We start from the raw sequence: 22,848 nt of genomic DNA, 5'->3' as shown, positions 1-22,848 counted from the left end.
ATAGTATGGCGTTTTTTTCGGACAAAAAAAGTCAAAATTTTTTTTTACCTCCAAAAGTCATAAAAAACGTCATAGTATAGTATGGCGTTTTTTTCGGACAAAAAAAGTCAAAATTTTTTTTGACCTCCAAAAGTCATAAAAAACGTCATAGTATAGTATGGCGTTTTTTTCGGACAAAAAAAGTCAAAATTTTTTTTCACCTCCAAAAGTCATAAAAAACGTCATAGTATAGTATGGCGTTTTTTTCGGACAAAAAAAGTCAAAATTTTTTTTGACCTCCAAAAGTCATAAAAAACGTCATAGTATAGTAAGGCGTCAAAATCGGACAAAAAAAGTCAAAATTTTTTTCACCTCCAAAAGTCATAAAAAACGTCATAGTATAGTAAGGCGTCAAAATCAGACAAAAAAAGTCAAAATTTTTTTTCACCTCCAAAAGTCATAAAAAAACGTCATAGTAGAGTATGGCATTTTTTTCGGACAAAAAAAGTCAAAATTTTTTTTGACCTCCAAAAGTCATAAAAAACGTCATAGTATAGTATGGCGTTTTTTTCGGCCAAAAAAAGTCAAAAATTTTTTTCACCTCCAAAAGTCATAAAAAACGTCATAGTATAGTAAGGCGTCAAAATCGGACAAAAAAAGTCAAAATTTTTTTTGACCTCCAAAAGTCATAAAAAACGTCATAGTATAGTAAGGCGTCAAAATCGGAAAAAAAAAGTCAAAAAATTTTTTCACCTCCAAAAGTCATAAAAAACGTCATAGTATAGTAAGGCGTCAAAATCGGACAAAAAAAGTCAAAATTTTTTTTCACCTCCAAAAGTCATAAAAAACGTCATAGTATAGTAAGGTGTTTTTTTCGGGAAAAAAAAGTCAAAATTTTTTTTCACCTCCAAAAGTCATAAAAAACGTCATAGTATAGTAAGGCGTCAAAATCGGACAAAAAAAGTCAAAAAATTTTTTCACCTCCAAAAGTCATAAAAAACGTCATAGTATAGTATGGCGTTTTTTTCTGACAAAAAAAGTCAAAATTTTTTTTGACCTCCAAAAGTCATAAAAAACGTCATAGTATAGTATGGCGTTTTTTTCGGACAAAAAAAGTCAAAATTTTTTTTGACCTCCAAAAGTCATAAAAAACGTCATAGTATAGTATGGCGTTTTTTTCGGACAAAAAAAGTCAAAATTTTTTTTGACCTCCAAAAGTCATAAAAAACGTCATAGTATAGTATGGCGTTTTTTTCGGCCAAAAAAAGTCAAAAATTTTTTTCACCTCCAAAAGTCATAAAAAACGTCATAGTATAGTAAGGCGTCAAAATCTGACAAAAAAAGTCAAAATTTTTTTTCACCTCCAAAAGTCATAAAAAACGTCATAGTATAGTATGGCGTTTTTTTCGGACAAAAAAAGTCAAAATTTTTTTTTACCTCCAAAAGTCATAAAAAACGTCATAGTATAGTATGGCGTTTTTTTCGGACAAAAAAAGTCAAAATTTTTTTTGACCTCCAAAAGTCATAAAAAACGTCATAGTATAGTAAGGCGTCAAAATCGGACAAAAAAAGTCAAAATTTTTTTTCACCTCCAAAAGTCATAAAAAACGTCATAGTATAGTATGGCGTTTTTTTCGGACAAAAAAAGTCAAAATTTTTTTTGACCTCCAAAAGTCATAAAAAACGTCATAGTATAGTAAGGCGTCAAAATCGGACAAAAAAAGTCAAAAATTTTTTTGACCTCCAAAAGTCATAAAAAACGTCATAGTATAGTAAGGCGTCAAAATCGGACAAAAAAAGTCAAAAAATTTTTTCACCTCCAGAAGTCATAAAAAACGTCATAGTATAGTAAGGCGTCAAAATCGGACAAAAAAAGTCAAAATTTTTTTTCACCTCCAAAAGTCATAAAAAACGTCATAGCATAGTATGGCGTTTTTTTTTTGGACAAAAAAAGTCAAAATTTTTTTTCACCTCCAAAAGTCATAAAAAACGTCATAGTATAGTAAGGCGTCAAAATCGGACAAAAAAAGTCAAAAAATTTTTTCACCTCCAAAAGTCATAAAAAACGTCATAGTATAGTAAGGCGTCAAAATCGGACAAAAAAAGTCAACATTTTTTTTCACCTCCAAAAGTCATAAAAAACGTCATAGTATAGTATGGCGTTTTTTTTTGGACAAAAAAAGTCAAAATTTTTTTTCACCTCCAAAAGTCATAAAAAACGTCATAGTATAGTAAGGCGTCAAAATCGGACAAAAAAAGTCAAAAAATTTTTTGACCTCCAAAAGTCATAAAAAACGTCATAGTATAGTAAGGCGTCAAAATCGGACAAAAAAAGTCAAAAATTTTTTTGACCTCCAAAAGTCATAAAAAACGTCATAGTATAGTAAGGCGTTTTTTTCGGACAAAAAAAGTCAAAAATTTTTTTCACCTCCAAAAGTCATAAAAAACGTCATAGTATAGTAAGGCGTTTTTTTTGGACAAAAAAAGTCAAAATTTTTTTTCACCTCCAAAAGTCATAAAAAACGTCATAGTATAGTAAGGCGTCAAAATCGGACAAAAAAAGTCAAAATTTTTTTTGACCTCCAAAAGTCATAAAAAACGTCATAGTATAGGAAGGTGTTTTTTTCGGGAAAAAAAAGTCAAAATTTTTTTTCACCTCCAAAAGTCATAAAAAACGTCATAGTGTAGTAAGGCGTCAAAATCGGACAAAAAAAGTCAAAAAATTTTTTCACCTCCAAAAGTCATAAAAAACGTCATAGTATAGTATGGCGTTTTTTTCTGACAAAAAAAGTCAAAATTTTTTTTGACCTCCAAAAGTCATAAAAAACGTCATAGTATAGTATGGCGTTTTTTTCGGACAAAAAAAGTCAAAATTTTTTTTCACCTCCAAAAGTCATAAAAAACGTCATAGTATAGTATGGCGTTTTTTTCGGACAAAAAAAGTCCAAATTTTTTTTGACCTCCAAAAGTCATAAAAAACGTCATAGTATAGTATGGCGTTTTTTTCGGCCAAAAAAAGTCAAAAAATTTTTTCACCTCCAAAAGTCATAAAAAACGTCATAGTATAGTAAGGCGTCAAAATCGGACAAAAAAAGTCAAAATTTTTTTTGACCTCCAAAAGTCATAAAAAACGTCATAGTATAGTAAGGCGTTAAAATCGGACAAAAAAAGTCAAAATTTTTTTGACCTCCAAAAGTCATAAAAAACGTCATAGTATAGTAAGGCGTCAAAAAACGTCATAAAAAACGTCATAGTATAGTAAGGCGTCAAAATCGGACAAAAAAAGTCAAAATTTTTTTCACCTCCAAAAGTCATAAAAAACGTCATAGTATAGTATGGCGTTTTTTTCGGACAAAAAAAGTCAAAAATTTTTTTCACCTCCAAAAGTCATAAAAAACGTCATAGTATAGTAAGGCGTCAAAATCGGACAAAAAAAGTCAAAATTTTTTTCACCTCCAAAAGTCATAAAAAACGTCATAGTATAGTAAGGCGTCAAAATCGGACAAAAAAAGTCAAAATTTTTTTTCACCTCCAAAAGTCATAAAAAACGTCATAGTAGAGTATGGCGTTTTTTTCGGACAAAAAAAGTCCAAATTTTTTTCACCTCCAAAAGTCATAAAAAACGTCATAGTATAGTAAGGCGTCAAAATCGGACAAAAAAAGTCAAAAAATTTTTTCACCTCCAAAAGTCATAAAAAACGTCATAGTATAGTAAGGCGTCAAAATCCGACAAAAAAAGTCTAATTTTTTTTTCACCTCCAAAAGTCATAAAAAACGTCATAGTATAGTAAGGCGTTTTTTTCGGGAAAAAAAAGTCAAAATTTTTTTTGACCTCCAAAAGTCATAAAAAACGTCATAGTATAGTATGGCGTTTTTTTCGGACAAAAAAAGTCAAAATTTTTTTTGACCTCCAAAAGTCATAAAAAACGTCATAGTATAGTAAGGCGTTTTTTTCGGACAAAAAAAGTCAAAAAATTTTTTCACCTCCAAAAGTCATAAAAAACGTCATAGTATAGTAAGGCGTCAAAATCGGACAAAAAAAGTCAAAATTTTTTTCACCTCCAAAAGTCATAAAAAACGTCATAGTATAGTATGGCGTTTTTTTCGGACAAAAAAAGTCAAAAAATTTTTTGACCTCCAAAAGTCATAAAAAACGTCATAGTATAGTAAGGCGTCAAAATCGGACAAAAAAAGTCAAAATTTTTTTCACCTCCAAAAGTCATAAAAAACGTCATAGTATAGTAAGGCGTCAAAATCGGACAAAAAAAGTCAAAAAATTTTTTCACCTCCAAAAGTCATAAAAAACGTCATAGTAGAGTATGGCGTTTTTTTCGGACAAAAAAAGTCAAAATTTTTTTTGACCTCCAAAAGTCATAAAAAACGTCATAGTATAGTATGGCGTTTTTTTTCGGACAAAAAAAGTCAAAATTTTTTTTCACCTCCAAAAGTCATAAAAAACGTCATAGTATAGTATGGCGTTTTTTTTTGGACAAAATAAGTCAAAATTTTTTTTCACCTCCAAAAGTCATAAAAAACGTCATAGTATAGTAAGGCGTCAAAATCGGACAAAAAAAGTCAAAAAAATTTTTGACCTCCAAAAGTCATAAAAAACGTCATAGTATAGTAAGGCGTCAAAATCGGACAAAAAAAGTCAAATTTTTTTTTGACCTCCAAAAGTCATAAAAAACGTCATAGTATAGTAAGGCGTTTTTTTCGGGAAAAAAAAGTCAAAATTTTTTTTGACCTCCAAAAGTCATAAAAAACGTCATAGTATAGTATGGCGTTTTTTTCGGACAAAAAAAGTCAAAATTTTTTTTCACCTCCAAAAGTCATAAAAAACGTCATAGTATAGTATGGCGTTTTTTTCGGACAAAAAAAGTCAAAATTTTTTTTGACCTCCAAAAGTCATAAAAAACGTCATAGTATAGTAAGGCGTCAAAATCGGACAAAAAAAGTCAAAAATTTTTTTCACCTCCAAAAGTCATAAAAAACGTCATAGTATAGTAAGGCGTCAAAATCGGACAAAAAAAGTCAAAATTTTTTTTGACCTCCAAAAGTCATAAAAAACGTCATAGTATAGTAAGGCGTCAAAATCAGACAAAAAAAGTCAAAAATTTTTTTCACCTCCAAAAGTCATAAAAAACGTCATAGTATAGTATGGCGTTTTTTTCGGACAAAAAAAGTCAAAAATTTTTTTCACCTCCAAAAGTCATAAAAAACGTCATAGTATAGTAAGGCGTCAAAATCAGACAAAAAAATTCAAAAATTTTTTTCACCTCCAAAAGTCATAAAAAATGTCATAGTATAGTAAGGTGTCAAAATCGGACAAAAAAAGTCAAAATTTTTTTTGATCTCAAAATGTCATAAAAAACGTCATAGTATAGTAAGGCGTTTTTTTCGGAGAAAAAAAAGTCAAAATTTTTTTTGACCTCCAAAAGTCATAAAAAACATCATAGTATAGTATGGCGTTTTTTTCGGACAAAAAAAGTCAAAAATTTTTTTGACCTCCAAAAGTCATAAAAAACGTCATAGTATAGTAAGGCGTCAAAATCGGCCAAAAAAAGTCAAAAAATTTTTTCACCTCCAAAAGTCATAAAAAACGTCATAGTATAGTATGGCGTTTTTTTTCGGACAAAAAAAGTCAAAATTTTTTTTGACCTCCAAAAGTCATAAAAAACGTCATAGTATAGTATGGCGTTTTTTTCGGACAAAAAAAGTCAAAATTTTTTTTGACCTCCAAAAGTCATAAAAAACGTCATAGTATAGTAAGGCGTCAAAATCGGACAAAAAAAGTCAAAATTTTTTTTCACCTCCAAAAGTCATAAAAAACGTCATAGTATAGTATGGCGTTTTTTTCGGACAAAAAAAGTCAAAATTTTTTTTGACCTCCAAAAGTCATAAAAAACGTCATAGTATAGTAAGGCGTTTTTTTCGGGAAAAAAAAGTCAAAATTTTTTTTGACCTCCAAAAGTCATAAAAAACGTCATAGTATAGTATGGCGTTTTTTTCGGACAAAAAAAGTCAAAATTTTTTTTGACCTCCAAAAGTCATAAAAAACGTCATAGTATAGTAAGGCGTCAAAATCGGACAAAAAAAGTCAAAAAATTTTTTCACCTCCAAAAGTCATAAAAAACGTCATAGTATAGTATGGCGTTTTTTTCGGACAAAAAAAGTCAAAATTTTTTTTGACCTCCAAAAGTCATAAAAAACGTCATAGTATAGTAAGGCGTCAAAATCGGACAAAAAAAGTCAAAAAATTTTTTGACCTCCAAAAGTCATAAAAAATGTCATAGTATAGTAAGGCGTCAAAATCGGACAAAAAAAGTCAAAAAATTTTTTCACCTCCAGAAGTCATAAAAAACGTCATAGTATAGTAAGGCGTCAAAATCGGACAAAAAAAGTCAAAATTTTTTTTCACCTCCAAAAGTCATAAAAAACGTCATAGCATAGTATGGCGTTTTTTTTTTGGACAAAAAAAGTCAAAATTTTTTTTCACCTCCAAAAGTCATAAAAAACGTCATAGTATAGTAAGGCGTCAAAATCGGACAAAAAAAGTCAAAAAATTTTTTCACCTCCAAAAGTCATAAAAAACGTCATAGTATAGTAAGGCGTCAAAATCGGACAAAAAAAGTCAAAAATTTTTTTCACCTCCAAAAGTCATAAAAAACGTCATAGTATAGTAAGGCGTCAAAATCGGACAAAAAAAGTCAACATTTTTTTTCACCTCCAAAAGTCATAAAAAACGTCATAGTATAGTATGGCGTCAAAATCGGACAAAAAAAGTCAAAATTTTTTTTCACCTCCAAAAGTCATAAAAAACGTCATAGTATAGTATGGCGTTTTTTTTTGGACAAAAAAAGTCAAAATTTTTTTTCACCTCCAAAAGTCATAAAAAACGTCATAGTATAGTAAGGCGTCAAAATCGGACAAAAAAAGTCAAAAAATTTTTTTGACCTCCAAAAGTCATAAAAAACGTCATAGTATAGTATGGCGTTTTTTTTGGACAAAAAAAGTCAAAATTTTTTTTGACCTCCAAAAGTCATAAAAAACGTCATAGTATAGTAAGGCGTCAAAATCGGACAAAAAAAGTCAAAATTTTTTTTCACCTCCAAAAGTCATAAAAAACGTCATAGTATAGTATGGCGTTTTTTTTTGGACAAAAAAAGTCAAAATTTTTTTTCACCTCCAAAAGTCATAAAAAACGTCATAGTATAGTAAGGCGTCAAAATCGGACAAAAAAAGTCAAAAAATTTTTTGACCTCCAAAAGTCATAAAAAACGTCATAGTATAGTAAGGCGTTTTTTTCGGGAAAAAAAAGTCAAAATTTTTTTTGACCTCCAAAAGTCATAAAAAACGTCATAGTATAGTATGGCGTTTTTTTCGGACAAAAAAAGTCAAAATTTTTTTTCACCTCCAAAAGTCATAAAAAACGTCATAGTATAGTAAGGCGTCAAAATCGGACAAAAAAAGTCAAAAAATTTTTTGACCTCCAAAAGTCATAAAAAACGTCATAGTATAGTAAGGCGTTTTTTTCGGACAAAAAAAGTCAAAAAATTTTTTCACCTCCAAAAGTCATAAAAAACGTCATAGTATAGTATGGCGTTTTTTTTGGACAAAAAAAGTCACAATTTTTTTTCACCTCCAAAAGTCATAAAAAACGTCATAGTATACTAAGGCGTCAAAATCGGACAAAAAAAGTCAAAATTTTTTTTCACCTCCAAAAGTCATAAAAAACGTCATAGTATAGTATGGCGTTTTTTTCGGACAAAAAAAGTCCAAATTTTTTTTGACCTCCAAAAGTCATAAAAAACGTCATAGTATAGTAAGGCGTTTTTTTTCGGGAAAAAAAAGTCAAAATTTTTTTTGACCTCCAAAAGTCATAAAAAACGTCATAGTATAGTAAGGCGTCAAAATCGGACAAAAAAAGTCAAAAATTTTTTGACCTCCAAAAGTCATAAAAAACGTCATAGTATAGTAAGGCGTCAAAATCAGACAAAAAAAGTCAAAATTTTTTTTCACCTCCAAAAGTCATAAAAAAACGTCATAGTAGAGTATGGCGTTTTTTTCGGACAAAAAAAGTCAAAATTTTTTTTCACCTCCAAAAGTCATAAAAAACGTCATAGTATAGTATGGCGTTTTTTTTGGACAAAAAAAGTCAAAATTTTTTTTGACCTCCAAAAGTCATAAAAAACGTCATAGTATAGTAAGGCGTCAAAATCGGACAAAAAAAGTCAAAAAATTTTTTGACCTCCAAAAGTCATAAAAAACGTCATAGTATAGTAAGGCGTCAAAATCGGACAAAAAAAGTCAAAAAATTTATTCACCTCCAGAAGTCATAAAAAACGTCATAGTATAGTAAGGCGTCAAAATCGGACAAAAAAAGTCAAAATTTTTTTTCACCTCCAAAAGTCATAAAAAACGTCATAGTATAGTATGGCGTTTTTTTTTGGACAAAAAAAGTCAAAAATTTTTTTCACCTCCAAAAGTCATAAAAAACGTCATAGTATAGTAAGGCGTCAAAATCGGACAAAAGAAGTCAAAAAATTTTTTGACATCCAAAAGTCATAAAAAACGTCATAGTATAGTAAGGCGTCAAAATCGGACAAAAAAAGTCACAATTTTTTTTGACCTCCAAAAGTCATAAAAAACGTCATAGTATAGTAAGGCGTTTTTTTTTGGACAAAAAAAAGTCAAAATTTTTTTTGACCTCCAAAAGTCATAAAAAACGTCATAGTATAGTAAGGCGTCAAAAAACGTCATAAAAAACGTCATAGTATAGTAAGGCGTCAAAATCGGACAAAAAAAGTCAAAAATTTTTTTCACCTCCAAAAGTCATAAAAAACGTCATAGTATAGTAAGGCGTTTTTTCGGACAAAAAAAGTCAAAAAATTTTTTGACCTCCAAAAGTCATAAAAAACGTCATAGTATAGTAAGGCGTCAAAATCGGCCAAAAAAAGTCAAAAAATTTTTTGACATCCAAAAGTCATAAAAAACGTCATAGTATAGTAAGGCGTCAAAATCGGAAAAAAAAAGTCAAAATTTATTTTCACCTTCAAAAGTCATAAAAAACGTCATAGTATAGTAAGGCTTTTTTTTCGGAGAAAAAAAAGTCAAAATTTTTTTTCACCTCCAAAAGTCATAAAAAACATCATAGTATATAGTATGGCGTTTTTTTCGGACAAAAAAAGTCAAAAAATTTTTTGACCTCCAAAAGTCATAAAAAACGTCATAGTATAATATGGCGTTTTTTTCGGACAAAAAAAGTCAAAATTTTTTTTCACCTCCAAAAGTCATAAAAAACGTCATAGTATAGTAAGGCGTCAAAATCGGACAAAAAAAGTCAAAAAATTTTTTGACCTCCAAAAGTCATAAAAAACGTCATAGTATAGTAAGGCGTCAAAATCGGACAAAAAAAGTCAAAATTTTTTTGACCTCCAAAAGTCATAAAAAACGTCATAGTATAGTAAGGCGTCAAAATCGGACAAAAAAAGTCAAAATTTTTTTTCACCTCCAAAAGTCATAAAAAACGTCATAGTAGAGTATGGCGTTTTTTTCGGACAAAAAAAGTCAAAATTTTTTTCACCTCCAAAAGTCATAAAAAACGTCATAGTATAGTAAGGCGTCAAAATCGGACAAAAAAAGTCAAAATTTTTTTTCACCTCCAAAAGTCATAAAAAACGTCATAGTATAGTAAGGCGTCAAAATCGGAAAAAAAAAGTCAAAATTTTTTTTCACCTCCAAAAGTCATAAAAAACGTCATAGTATAGTAAGGTGTTTTTTTCGGAAAAAAAAAGTCAAAATTTTTTTTGACCTCCAAAAGTCATAAAAAACGTCATAGTATAGTAAGGCGTCAAAATCGGACAAAAAAAGTCAAAAATTTTTTTGACCTCCAAAAGTCATAAAAAACGTCATAGTATAGTATGGCGTTTTTTTCGGACAAAAAAAGTCAAAATTTTTTTTCACCTCCAAAAGTCATAAAAAACGTCATAGTATAGTATGGCGTGTTTTTTGGCCAAAAAAAGTCAAAAATTTTTTTGACCTCCAAAAGTCATAAAAAAACGTCATAGTATAGTAAGGCGTCAAAATCGCACAAAAAAAGTCAAAAATTTTTTTGACCTCCAAAAGTCATAAAAAACGTCATAGTATAGTAAGGCGTCAAAATCGGACAAAAAAAGTCAAAATTTTTTTCACCTCCAAAAGTCATAAAAAACGTCATAGTATAGTAAGGCGTCAAAAAACGTCATAAAAAACGTCATAGTATAGTAAGGCGTCAAAATCGGACAAAAAAAGTCAAAAATTTTTTTCACCTCCAAAAGTCATAAAAAACGTCATAGTATAGTAAGGCGTCAAAATCGGACAAAAAAAGTCAAAATTTTTTTCACCTCCAAAAGTCATAAAAAACGTCATAGTATAGTAAGGCGTCAAAATCGGACAAAAAAAGTCAAAATTTTTTTTCACCTCCAAAAGTCATAAAAAACGTCATAGTAGAGTATGGCGTTTTTTTCGGACAAAAAAAGTCCAAATTTTTTTCACCTCCAAAAGTCATAAAAAACGTCATAGTATAGTAAGGCGTCAAAATCGGACAAAAAAAGTCAAAATTTTTTTTCACCTCCAAAAGTCATAAAAAACGTCATAGTATAGTATGGCGTTTTTTTCGGACAAAAAAAGTCACAATTTTTTTTCACCTCCAAAAGTCATAAAAAACGTCATAGTATAGTATGGCGTTTTTTTTTGGACAAAAAAAGTCAAAATTTTTTTTGACCTCCAAAAGTCATAAAAAACGTCATAGTATAGTAAGGCGTCAAAATCGGACAAAAAAAGTCAAAATTTTTTTTCACCTCCAAAAGTCATAAAAAACGTCATAGTATAGTATGGCGTTTTTTTCGGACAAAAAAAGTCAACAATTTTTTTCACCTCCAAAAGTCATAAAAAACGTCATAGTATAGTAAGGCGTTTTTTTCGGGAAAAAAAAGTCTAAATTTTTTTTCACCTCCAAAAGTCATAAAAAACGTCATAGTATAGTATAGCGTTTTTTTTTTCGGAAGAAAAAAGTCAAAATTTTTTTTCACCTCCAAAAGTCATAAAAAACGTCATAGTATAGTAAGGCGTCAAAATCGGACAAAAAAAGTCAAAAATTTTTTTCACCTCCAAAAGTCATAAAAAACGTCATAGTATAGTATGGCGTTTTTTCGGACAAAAAAAGTCAAAAATTTTTTTCACCTCCAAGAGTCATAAAAAACGTCATAGTATAGTATGGCGTTTTTTTCAGACAAAAAAAGTCAAAATTTTTTTTGACCTCCAAAAGTCATAAAAAACGTCATAGTATAGTATGGCGTTTTTTTCGGACGAAAAAAGTCAAAAAATTTTTTGACCTCCAAAAGTCATAAAAAACGTCATAGTATAGTAAGGCGTCAAAATCGGCCAAAAAAAGTCAAAAAATTTTTTGACCTCCAAAAGTCATAAAAAACGTCATAGTATAGTAAGGCGTCAAAATCGGAAAAAAAAAGTCAAAATTTATTTTCACCTTCAAAAGTCATAAAAAACGTCATAGTATAGTAAGGCGTTTTTTTCGGAGAAAAAAAAGTCAAAATTTTTTTTCACCTCCAAAAGTCATAAAAAACATCATAGTATATAGTATGGCGTTTTTTTCGGACAAAAAAAGTCAAAAAATTTTTTGACCTCCAAAAGTCATAAAAAACGTCATAGTATAATATGGCGTTTTTTTCGGACAAAAAAAGTCAAAATTTTTTTTCACCTCCAAAAGTCATAAAAAACGTCATAGTATAGTAAGGCGTCAAAATCGGACAAAAAAAGTCAAAAAATTTTTTGACCTCCAAAAGTCATAAAAAACGTCATAGTATAGTAAGGCGTCAAAATCGGACAAAAAAAAGTCAAAATTTTTTTTCACCTCCAAAAGTCATAAAAAACGTCATAGTATAGTATGGCGTTTTTTTCGGACAAAAAAAGTCAAAATTTTTTTTCACCTCCAAAAGTCATAAAAAACGTCATAGTATAGTAAGGCGTCAAAATCGGACAAAAAAAGTCAAAATTTTTTTCACCTCCAAAAGTCATAAAAAACGTCATAGTATAGTAAGGCGTCAAAATCGGACAAAAAAAGTCAAAAAATTTTTTCACCTCCAAAAGTCATAAAAAACGTCATAGTATAGTAAGGCGTCAAAATCGGACAAAAAAAGTCAAAATTTTTTTTCACCTCCAAAAGTCATAAAAAACGTCATAGTATAGTAAGGCGTCAAAATCGGAAAAAAAAAGTCAAAATTTTTTTTCACCTCCAAAAGTCATAAAAAACGTCATAGTATAGTAAGGTGTTTTTTTCGGAAAAAAAAAGTCAAAATTTTTTTTGACCTCCAAAAGTCATAAAAAACGTCATAGTATAGTAAGGCGTCAAAATCGGACAAAAAAAGTCAAAAATTTTTTTGACCTCCAAAAGTCATAAAAAACGTCATAGTATAGTATGGCGTTTTTTTCGGACAAAAAAAGTCAAAATTTTTTTTCACCTCCAAAAGTCATAAAAAACGTCATAGTATAGTATGGCGTGTTTTTTGGCCAAAAAAAGTCAAAAAATTTTTTGACCTCCAAAAGTCATAAAAAACGTCATAGTATAATATGGCGTTTTTTTCGGACAAAAAAAGTCAAAAATTTTTTTCACCTCCAAAAGTCATAAAAAACGTCATAGTATAGTATGGCGTTTTTTCGGACAAAAAAAGTCAAAAATTTTTTTCACCTCCAAGAGTCATAAAAAACGTCATAGTATAGTATGGCGTTTTTTTCAGACAAAAAAAGTCAAAATTTTTTTTGACCTCCAAAAGTCATAAAAAACGTCATAGTATAGTATGGCGTTTTTTTCGGACGAAAAAAGTCAAAAAATTTTTTGACCTCCAAAAGTCATAAAAAACGTCATAGTATAGTAAGGCGTCAAAATCGGCCAAAAAAAGTCAAAAAATTTTTTGACCTCCAAAAGTCATAAAAAACGTCATAGTATAGTAAGGCGTCAAAATCGGAAAAAAAAAGTCAAAATTTATTTTCACCTTCAAAAGTCATAAAAAACGTCATAGTATAGTAAGGCGTTTTTTTCGGAGAAAAAAAAGTCAAAATTTTTTTTCACCTCCAAAAGTCATAAAAAACATCATAGTATATAGTATGGCGTTTTTTTCGGACAAAAAAAGTCAAAAAATTTTTTGACCTCCAAAAGTCATAAAAAACGTCATAGTATAATATGGCGTTTTTTTCGGACAAAAAAAGTCAAAATTTTTTTTCACCTCCAAAAGTCATAAAAAACGTCATAGTATAGTAAGGCGTCAAAATCGGACAAAAAAAGTCAAAAAATTTTTTGACCTCCAAAAGTCATAAAAAACGTCATAGTATAGTAAGGCGTCAAAATCGGACAAAAAAAAGTCAAAATTTTTTTTCACCTCCAAAAGTCATAAAAAACGTCATAGTATAGTATGGCGTTTTTTTCGGACAAAAAAAGTCAAAATTTTTTTTCACCTCCAAAAGTCATAAAAAACGTCATAGTATAGTAAGGCGTCAAAATCGGACAAAAAAAGTCAAAATTTTTTTCACCTCCAAAAGTCATAAAAAACGTCATAGTATAGTAAGGCGTCAAAATCGGACAAAAAAAGTCAAAAAATTTTTTCACCTCCAAAAGTCATAAAAAACGTCATAGTATAGTAAGGCGTCAAAATCGGACAAAAAAAGTCAAAATTTTTTTTCACCTCCAAAAGTCATAAAAAACGTCATAGTATAGTAAGGCGTCAAAATCGGAAAAAAAAAGTCAAAATTTTTTTTCACCTCCAAAAGTCATAAAAAACGTCATAGTATAGTAAGGTGTTTTTTTCGGAAAAAAAAAGTCAAAATTTTTTTTGACCTCCAAAAGTCATAAAAAACGTCATAGTATAGTAAGGCGTCAAAATCGGACAAAAAAAGTCAAAAATTTTTTTGACCTCCAAAAGTCATAAAAAACGTCATAGTATAGTATGGCGTTTTTTTCGGACAAAAAAAGTCAAAATTTTTTTTCACCTCCAAAAGTCATAAAAAACGTCATAGTATAGTATGGCGTGTTTTTTGGCCAAAAAAAGTCAAAAAATTTTTTGACCTCCAAAAGTCATAAAAAACGTCATAGTATAATATGGCGTTTTTTTCGGACAAAAAAAGTCAAAATTTTTTTTCACCTCCAAAAGTCATAAAAAACGTCATAGTATAGTAAGGCGTCAAAATCGGACAAAAAAAGTCAAAAAATTTTTTGACCTCCAAAAGTCATAAAAAACGTCATAGTATAGTAAGGCGTCAAAATCGGACAAAAAAAAGTCAAAATTTTTTTTCACCTCCAAAAGTCATAAAAAACGTCATAGTATAGTAAGGCGTCAAAATCGGACAAAAAAAGTCAAAATTTTTTTCACCTCCAAAAGTCATAAAAAACGTCATAGTATAGTAAGGCGTCAAAATCGGACAAAAAAAGTCAAAAAATTTTTTCACCTCCAAAAGTCATAAAAAACGTCATAGTATAGTAAGGCGTCAAAATCGGACAAAAAAAGTCAAAATTTTTTTTCACCTCCAAAAGTCATAAAAAACGTCATAGTATAGTAAGGCGTCAAAATCGGAAAAAAAAAGTCAAAATTTTTTTTCACCTCCAAAAGTCATAAAAAACGTCATAGTATAGTAAGGTGTTTTTTTCGGAAAAAAAAAGTCAAAATTTTTTTTGACCTCCAAAAGTCATAAAAAACGTCATAGTATAGTAAGGCGTCAAAATCGGACAAAAAAAGTCAAAAATTTTTTTGACCTCCAAAAGTCATAAAAAACGTCATAGTATAGTATGGCGTTTTTTTCGGACAAAAAAAGTCAAAATTTTTTTTCACCTCCAAAAGTCATAAAAAACGTCATAGTATAGTATGGCGTGTTTTTTGGCCAAAAAAAGTCAAAAAATTTTTTGACCTCCAAAAGTCATAAAAAAACGTCATAGTATAGTATGGCGTGTTTTTTGGCCAAAAAAAGTCAAAAATTTTTTTCACCTCCAAAAGTCATAAAAAACGTCATAGTATAGTAAGGCGTCAAAATCGCACAAAAAAAGTCAAAAATTTTTTTGACCTCCAAAAGTCATAAAAAACGTCATAGGTGTTTTTTTCAGCCAAAAAAAGTCAAAATTTTTTTTGACCTCAAAATGTCATAAAAAACGTCATAGTATAGTAAGGCGTTTTTTTCGGACAAAAAAAGTCAAAATTTTTTTTGACCTCAAAATGTCATAAAAAACATCATAGTATAGTATGGCGTGTTTTTCTGCCAAAAAAGTCAAAAAATTTTTTCACCTCAAAATGTCATAAAAAACGTCATATTATAGTAAAGTGTCAACATTGGCCAAAAACAGGCAAAAAAATTTTTTGCCTCAAAATGTCATAAAAATGGTCATACGGCCGTAAGGCATCAAAATATGCCAAAATATTTTTGGTTTCTGCCAAGAATTTTCTTTTCGGTGCATCCCTAGTTTTAATCATGTCATTCATTATTTTAAATACCTTTAGCTGATAGTATTTGTGTACTTCCACTTAAGCTAAAATTAGAACTTTTATTTTAAACAGAGTGTTTTTACATTGTTGTGTTGTTACTTTTACTTAAGTAAAGGGTCTAAATACATCTTCCACCACTGCCCCAAACAACCAGAGCAAAATCAACATATGTCATAGCGCTCCCTCTACAATGTTTAACATTTAGACCTAAATACAAAACCGTTTGTGTCAAAGATCTTACACCACCAGGGAACCTCTTGCACAGATCTTCTTACCTGATCAGGAGACAGTTGCTGATCATCATCTGTCACCAGGGCAGCTGCATCAGTAGAAGTGAAAGCTGTGATGAGCAAGAAAACCTGCAGACTCAGCACAACCACAAGAAAACGTCTGTCCATGACTGATGAACTGAAGAGTTTGACACAGATGTGAAACACACAGCGGTTTTATACTCACAGCCAACCAATCGCTTCCATGTGGACAAAGAGGAGGGAATAAAGAGGGTGTACACACATGCAAAATAACCCATCCATAAACACAAGGACATCCATATGCTCACCATTAGAAATGTTTTGTTTAACCATGAGTCCAGTTTAATCAACTAACTAATCTAACATTTAGTCTCTGTATATGTGACTGAATCTGTCCTTCGTTCCCTTGCAGACCTTCCTTGGACATTTCCTCAACACATCAGTAAAAACAGCTCAGCTGCTTTGCACAGAAATGTGACTGAGGATACTGGAGACAAACTTGACTAAACTATACTACATCTTGGTTAAAGAATATTGTATTGATCTCTGAATCCCAGAGATTAAAAAAAAAACTCGTTATGTACAGAGACCAGCATTACCTCCTCTGCTTTCTTTTGCTTTTTAAGACACTTTGTCAGAAAGTCATATTTAACTACATGTAAAATGCTGAGCTACAAAGATGATGCTCTCCATGTATATTGTTCTTTTACTACAAAGACTTTATTTTGTTAACAACCAAGAACATGAAGTGAACTAAAGATGTAAAGAAATCAGGAGCATTTGGAGTAATCAATTATTGTTTCTAGTAAATGCAGACATTTGTTTGGACTTTCGTAGTAAAAGTATAAAATAATACATTTACTTGACAGATTTTAACCAAACTGCAAAGAAAACACCATATTTTTGTGAATGTCTTTGCAGATTTTTTTTTAAATTGATGTTACTTTTCTTCTCCAGTTTTTCTGCCCTGTTTCTTTCATTGTTAACAAGATTAAGTAGCACAAATATGTGAAGAAATATGACAGATGTAAGCACAAAACTGAAATAATCATAAAAGAAATCACTCCTAACTTTCTATCTGATAAATGGCAGAAAAAAAATGAATATATGTTGCATTTCATGGCTCGTTGGATTTTTTTTCCTGTAGCACTGAAGTAAGGAGGAGTATTGACCTCTGATATAGATGTTGGGAGCCATAACAGATTAGCACAGTATACCAATACTTTGAATTCACAAAGCAAGATTCATTCAGACATTCTTTAGTGTCACCAAAATGCCAAACACTCAAGCAAAAGATAACAGATTTTATAACGGAGTGACGCTGATGAAGAGAGGACGTAAGTGGTGCAGGTTTTCATGTCCGTCCTCAGCTCTGTGGTCTTCCTTCTTCCATCTTCTTCAAATCACTGACACAGAAAAATAGGAAAGAAGGTTACTGAGGTGAATAAACATTTCAGTATAAATGTAATGAATCAATTCCAGTGTCACCAAAAACATTTCTATGGAAGTCAATCCATCAATGTGGTGGTTGAAAATGAGTGTAAATAGCTCTAGGCTTCTTCTAAGCTCCTGTTGCTTGAGTGCACAGGTGCAGGTTTTCTTTACTGTGCAAATCAGTAGATCACATTATCTGAGATCACAGTCTACTTTAATGCTCATTTCGAAAATATGATGCACGCTTACATTATTTCTTTTGTTGCGCAAATCCAACAGTTGAGGGTTTGGTGTAGTTTGACTGTGAAGAGAGAGAAACAGTATTAAAAGGAGCAGGTGAATCCAACACACTTCAAATATCGTAAAACTAAAGTAGACAGAGACAGCCTGTCGGCTTGGCTTGCTCTGGTTTCTGTCTGCAGGTGTTGCAGCTGAGGGCAGCGCAATTAGCAGCAGAGTAGTCCAGCTCTGGATTAAGGAATTAGTTGTTTTATCTTTTCTCTTTCTGCACACACTCACTCATCCACATCCAGCATCCTAGATATTACTCACCTGTCCTGTGGATTTTGTTTTGGAATTTCTTCTAAAGTTTTTCTGAAATAGGGGCTTCTCTGTGAAAGAGGAAACACAAATTATTAATAATTGATGTCAGTATGTGATCAACACATGACAAATTCACTGACTGGTATCAGTCTTTTCAATAGATGTAGATTTTGTGGGGATTCACTTCTTTTGCTGTAAATGAAAAAACTAAAAAGTCAAGTAAATTTGTTCTTACAGCAAGTAATATACATCCATTTGCTCTTCTATTGCATTGGGCAGCACGAATCATTCTCTTGGGTGCAGTTTTTGCCTTGATATATGAAAAAAAGGAAAATATGCATTCAATTGTACATTCTTTTGCACAGAAACACCTTATTCTACTGTTCTAATGTCTACATGTATTCAAACTCACTTGTGCTCATCCATGCAGTGATGCCAAACCATGGGGGAATTCTATTCAGGTGTCGTACTTCAGTATACTGGTAGTTTTGAAGTACTTACATTTTACTTGAGGTGCTATATGCTACTTTCCATTTCTGCCTCTTCATACTTCACTACATTTCACAGGGAAATTTTCTACTTTTTACTACACTACATTTTATTGGCAGTTACACGTCAGATTAAAATTGCACATTAAAAGCAACTGATCAGCTTATAAAGGCATCAGTTTTAATCATGTCATTCATGATTTTAAATACCTTTAGCTGATAGTTTTTATGTACTTTCACTTAAGCAGGATTTTAAAACCAGGACCCTTATTTTAAATACAGTATTTTTACATGATGGTATTGGGACTTTTATTTAAGTAAAGGGTCTAAATACATCTTCCACCACTGCCCCAAACAACCAGAACAAAATCAACATATGTCATAGCGCTCCCTCTACAACATGTTTAACATTTAGACCTAAATACAAAACCGTTTGTGTCAAAGATCTTACACCACCAGGGAACCTCTTGCACAGATCTTCTTACCTGATCAGGAGACAGTTGCTGATCATCATCTGTCACCAGGGCAGCTGCATCAGTAGAAGTGAAAGCTGTGATGAGCAAGAAAACCTGCAGACTCAGCACAACCACAAGAAAACGTCTGTCCATGACTGATGAACTGAAGAGTTTGACACAGATGTGAAACACACAGCGGTTTTATACTCACAGCCAACCAATCGCTTCCATGTGGACAAAGAGGAGGGAATAAAGAGGGTGTACACACATGCAAAATAACCCATCCATAAACACAAGGACATCCATATGCTCACCATTAGAAATGTTTTGTTTAACCATGAGTCCAGTTTAATCAACTAACTAATCTAACATTTAGTCTCTGTATATGTGACTGAATCTGTCCTTCGTTCCCTTGCAGACCTTCCTTGGACATTTCCTCAACACATCAGTAAAAACAGCTCAGCTGCTTTGCACAGAAATGTGACTGAGGATACTGGAGACAAACTTGACTAAACTATACTACATCTTGGTTAAAGAATATTGTATTGATCTCTGAATCCCAGAGATTAAAAAAAAAACTCGTTATGTACAGAGACCAGCATTACCTCCTCTGCTTTCTTTTGCTTTTTAAGACACTTTGTCAGAAAGCCATATTTAACTACATGTAAAATGCTGAGCTACAAAGATGATGCTCTCCATGTATATTGTTCTTTTACTACAAAGACTTTATTTTGTTAACAACCAAGAACATGAAGTGAACTAAAGATGTAAAGAAATCAGGAGCATTTGGAGTAATCAATTATTGTTTCTAGTAAATGCAGACATTTGTTTGGACTTTCGTAGTAAAAGTATAAAATAATACATTTACTTGACAGATTTTAACCAAACTGCAAAGAAAACACCATATTTTTGTGAATGTCTTTGCAGATTTTTTTTTAAATTGATGTTACTTTTCTTCTCCAGTTTTTCTGCCCTGTTTCTTTCATTGTTAACAAGATTAAGTAGCACAAATATGTGAAGAAATATGACAGATGTAAGCACAAAACTGAAATAATCATAAAAGAAATCACTCCTAACTTTCTATCTGATAAATGGCAGAAAAAAATGAATATATGTTGCATTTCATGGCTCGCTGGATTTTTTTTCCTGTAGCACTGAAGTAAGGAGGAGTATTGACCTCTGATATAGATGCTGGGAGCCATAACAGATTAGCACAGTATACCAATACTTTGAATTCACAAAGCAAGATTCATGCAGACATTCTTTAGTGTGACCAAAATGCCAAACATTCAAGCAAAAGATAACAGATTTTATAACGGAGTGCCGCTGATGAAGAGAGGACGTAAGTGGTGCAGGTTTTCATGTCCGTCCTCAGCTCTGTGGTCTTCCTTCTTCCATCTTCTTCAAATCACTGACACAGAAAAATAGGAAAGAAGGTTACTGAGGTGAATAAACATTTCAGTATAAATGTAATGAATCAATTCCAGTGTCACCAAAAACATTTCTATGGAAGTCAATCCATCAATGTGGTGGTTGAAAATGAGTGTAAATAGCTCTAGGCTTCTTCTAAGCTCCTGTTGCTTGAGTGCACAGGTGGGGGTTTTCTTTACTGTGCAAATCAGTAGATCACATTATCTGAGATCACAGTCTAATGCTCATTTCGAAAATATGACGCACACTTACGTTATTTCTTTTGTTGCGCAAATCCAACAGTTGAGGGTTTGGTGTAGTTTGACTGTGAAGAGAGAGAAACAGTCTTAAAAGGAGCAGGTGAATCCAACACACTTCAAAGATCGTAAAACTAAAGTAGACAGAGACGATCTGTCTGCTTGGCTTGCTCTGGTTTCTGTCTGCAGGTGTTGCATCTGAAGGCAGCGCAATTAGCAGCAGAGTAGTCCAGCTCTGGATTAAGGAATTAGTTGTTTTATCTTTTCTCTTTCTGCACACACTCACTCATCCACATCCAGCATCCTAGATATTACTCACCTGTCCTGTGGATTTTGTTTTGGAATTTCTTCTAAAGTTTTTCTGAAATTGGGACGTTTCTGTGAAAGAGGAAACACAAATTATTAATAATTGATGTCAGTATGTGATCAGCACATGACAAATTCACTGACTGGTATCAGCGTTTCCAATAGATGTAGATTCTGGGGGGATTCACTTCATTTACTGTAAACTGAAGAATTAAAAAGTCAAGTAAATTTGTTCTTACAAATCCAACGATCACACATCCTCCTGGTCTCTTACTGCATTGGGCAGCACGAATCATTCTCTTGGGTGCAGATTTTACCTTCACATATGAATCAGGAAAAATATGCATTCAATTGTACATTCTTTTGCACAATAATCACCATATTCTATTGTTCTAATGTCTACATGTATTCAAACTCACCTGTGTTCATCCATACAGTGACACCAAACCATACTGAAGTACTGTGCTTCAGTACAGTTTTGATGTACTTACATTTTACTTGAGGTGCTATATGCTACTTTCCATTTCTGCCTCTTCATACTTCACTACATTTCACAGGGAAATTTTCTACTTTTTACTACACTACATTTTATTGGCAGTTACACATCAGATTAAAATTGTCTATTAAAAACAACTGATCACCTTATAAAGGCATCAGTTTTAATCATGTCATTCATTATTTTAAATACCTTTAGCTGATAGTATTTATGTACTTTCTCTTAAGCAGGATTTTAAAATCAGGACTTTTATTTTAAATACAGTATTTTTACATGATGGTATTGGTACTTTTATTTAAGTAAAGGGTCTAAATACATCTTCCACCACTGCCTCAAACAACCAGAACAAAATCAACATATGTCATAGCGCTCCCTCTACAACATATTTAACATTTAGACCTAAATACAAAACCGTTTGTGTCAAAGATCTTACAACACCAAGGAAGCTCTTGCACAAATCTTCTTACCAGATCAGGAGACAGTTGCTGATCATCATCTGTCACCAGGGCAGCTGCATCAGTAGAAGTGAAAGCTGTGATGAGCAGGAAAACCTGCAGACTCAGCACAACCACAAGCAAACGTCTGTCCATGACTGATGAACTGAAGAGTTTGACACAAATGTGAAACACACAGTGGTTTTATACTCACAGCCAACCAATCGCTTCCATGTGGACAAAGAGGAGGGAATAAAGAGGGTGTACACACATGCAAAATAACCCATCCACAAACACAAGGACATCCATATGCTCACCATTAGAAATGTTTTGTTTAACCATGAGTCCAGTTTAATCACAACATTAAGTCTCTGTATATGTGACTGAATCTGTGCTTGGTTCCCTGGAAGACCTTCCTTGGACATTTCCTCAACACATCAGTAAAAACAGCTCAGCTGCTTTGCACAGAAATGTTCCCTTTGATAACTTCAGCGTTTGAGGATACTGGAGACGAACTTGACCAAAATATACTACATCTTGGTTAAAGAATATTGTATTGATCTGTAAGAATCCCAGAGATTAAAAAAAAAAAAAAACCTCTTTTTATATACAGAGACCAGCATTACCTCCTCTGCTTTCCTTTGCTTTTTCAGACACTTTGTCAGAAAGCCATATTTAACTACATGTAAAATGCTGAGCTACAAAGATGATGCTCTCCATGTATATTGTTCTTTTACTACAAAGACTTTATTTTGTTTACAACCAAGAACATGAAGTGAACTAAAGATGTAAAGAAATCAGGAGCATTTGGAGTAATCAATTATTGTTTCTAGTAAAAGCAGACATCTGTTTGGATTTCATAGTAAAAGTATAAAGTAATACATTTACTTGACAGATTTTAACCAAACTGCAAAGAAAACACCATATCTTTGTGAATGTCTTTGCAGAATGTTTTTTTAAAATTGATGTTACTTTTCTCCAGTTTTTCTGTCCTGTTTCTTTCATTGTTAACAAGATTAAGTAGCACAAATATGTGAAGAAATATGACAGATGTAAGCACAAAACTGAAATAATCATAAAAGAAATCACTCCTAACTTTCTATCTGATAAATGGCAGAAAAAAAATGAATATATGTTGCATTTCATGGCTCGCTGGATTTTTTTTCCTGTAGCACTGGAGTAAGGAGGAGTATTGACCTCTGATATAGACACTGGGAGCCATAACAGATTAGCACAGTATACCAATACTTTGAATTCACAATGCAAAATTCATACAG

This window comes from Toxotes jaculatrix, chromosome 14 (assembly GCF_017976425.1).
Source record: "Toxotes jaculatrix isolate fToxJac2 chromosome 14, fToxJac2.pri, whole genome shotgun sequence".
NCBI classification, from domain to species: domain Eukaryota; kingdom Metazoa; phylum Chordata; class Actinopteri; family Toxotidae; genus Toxotes; species Toxotes jaculatrix.
Note: the sequence above shows the minus strand (reverse complement) of the source record.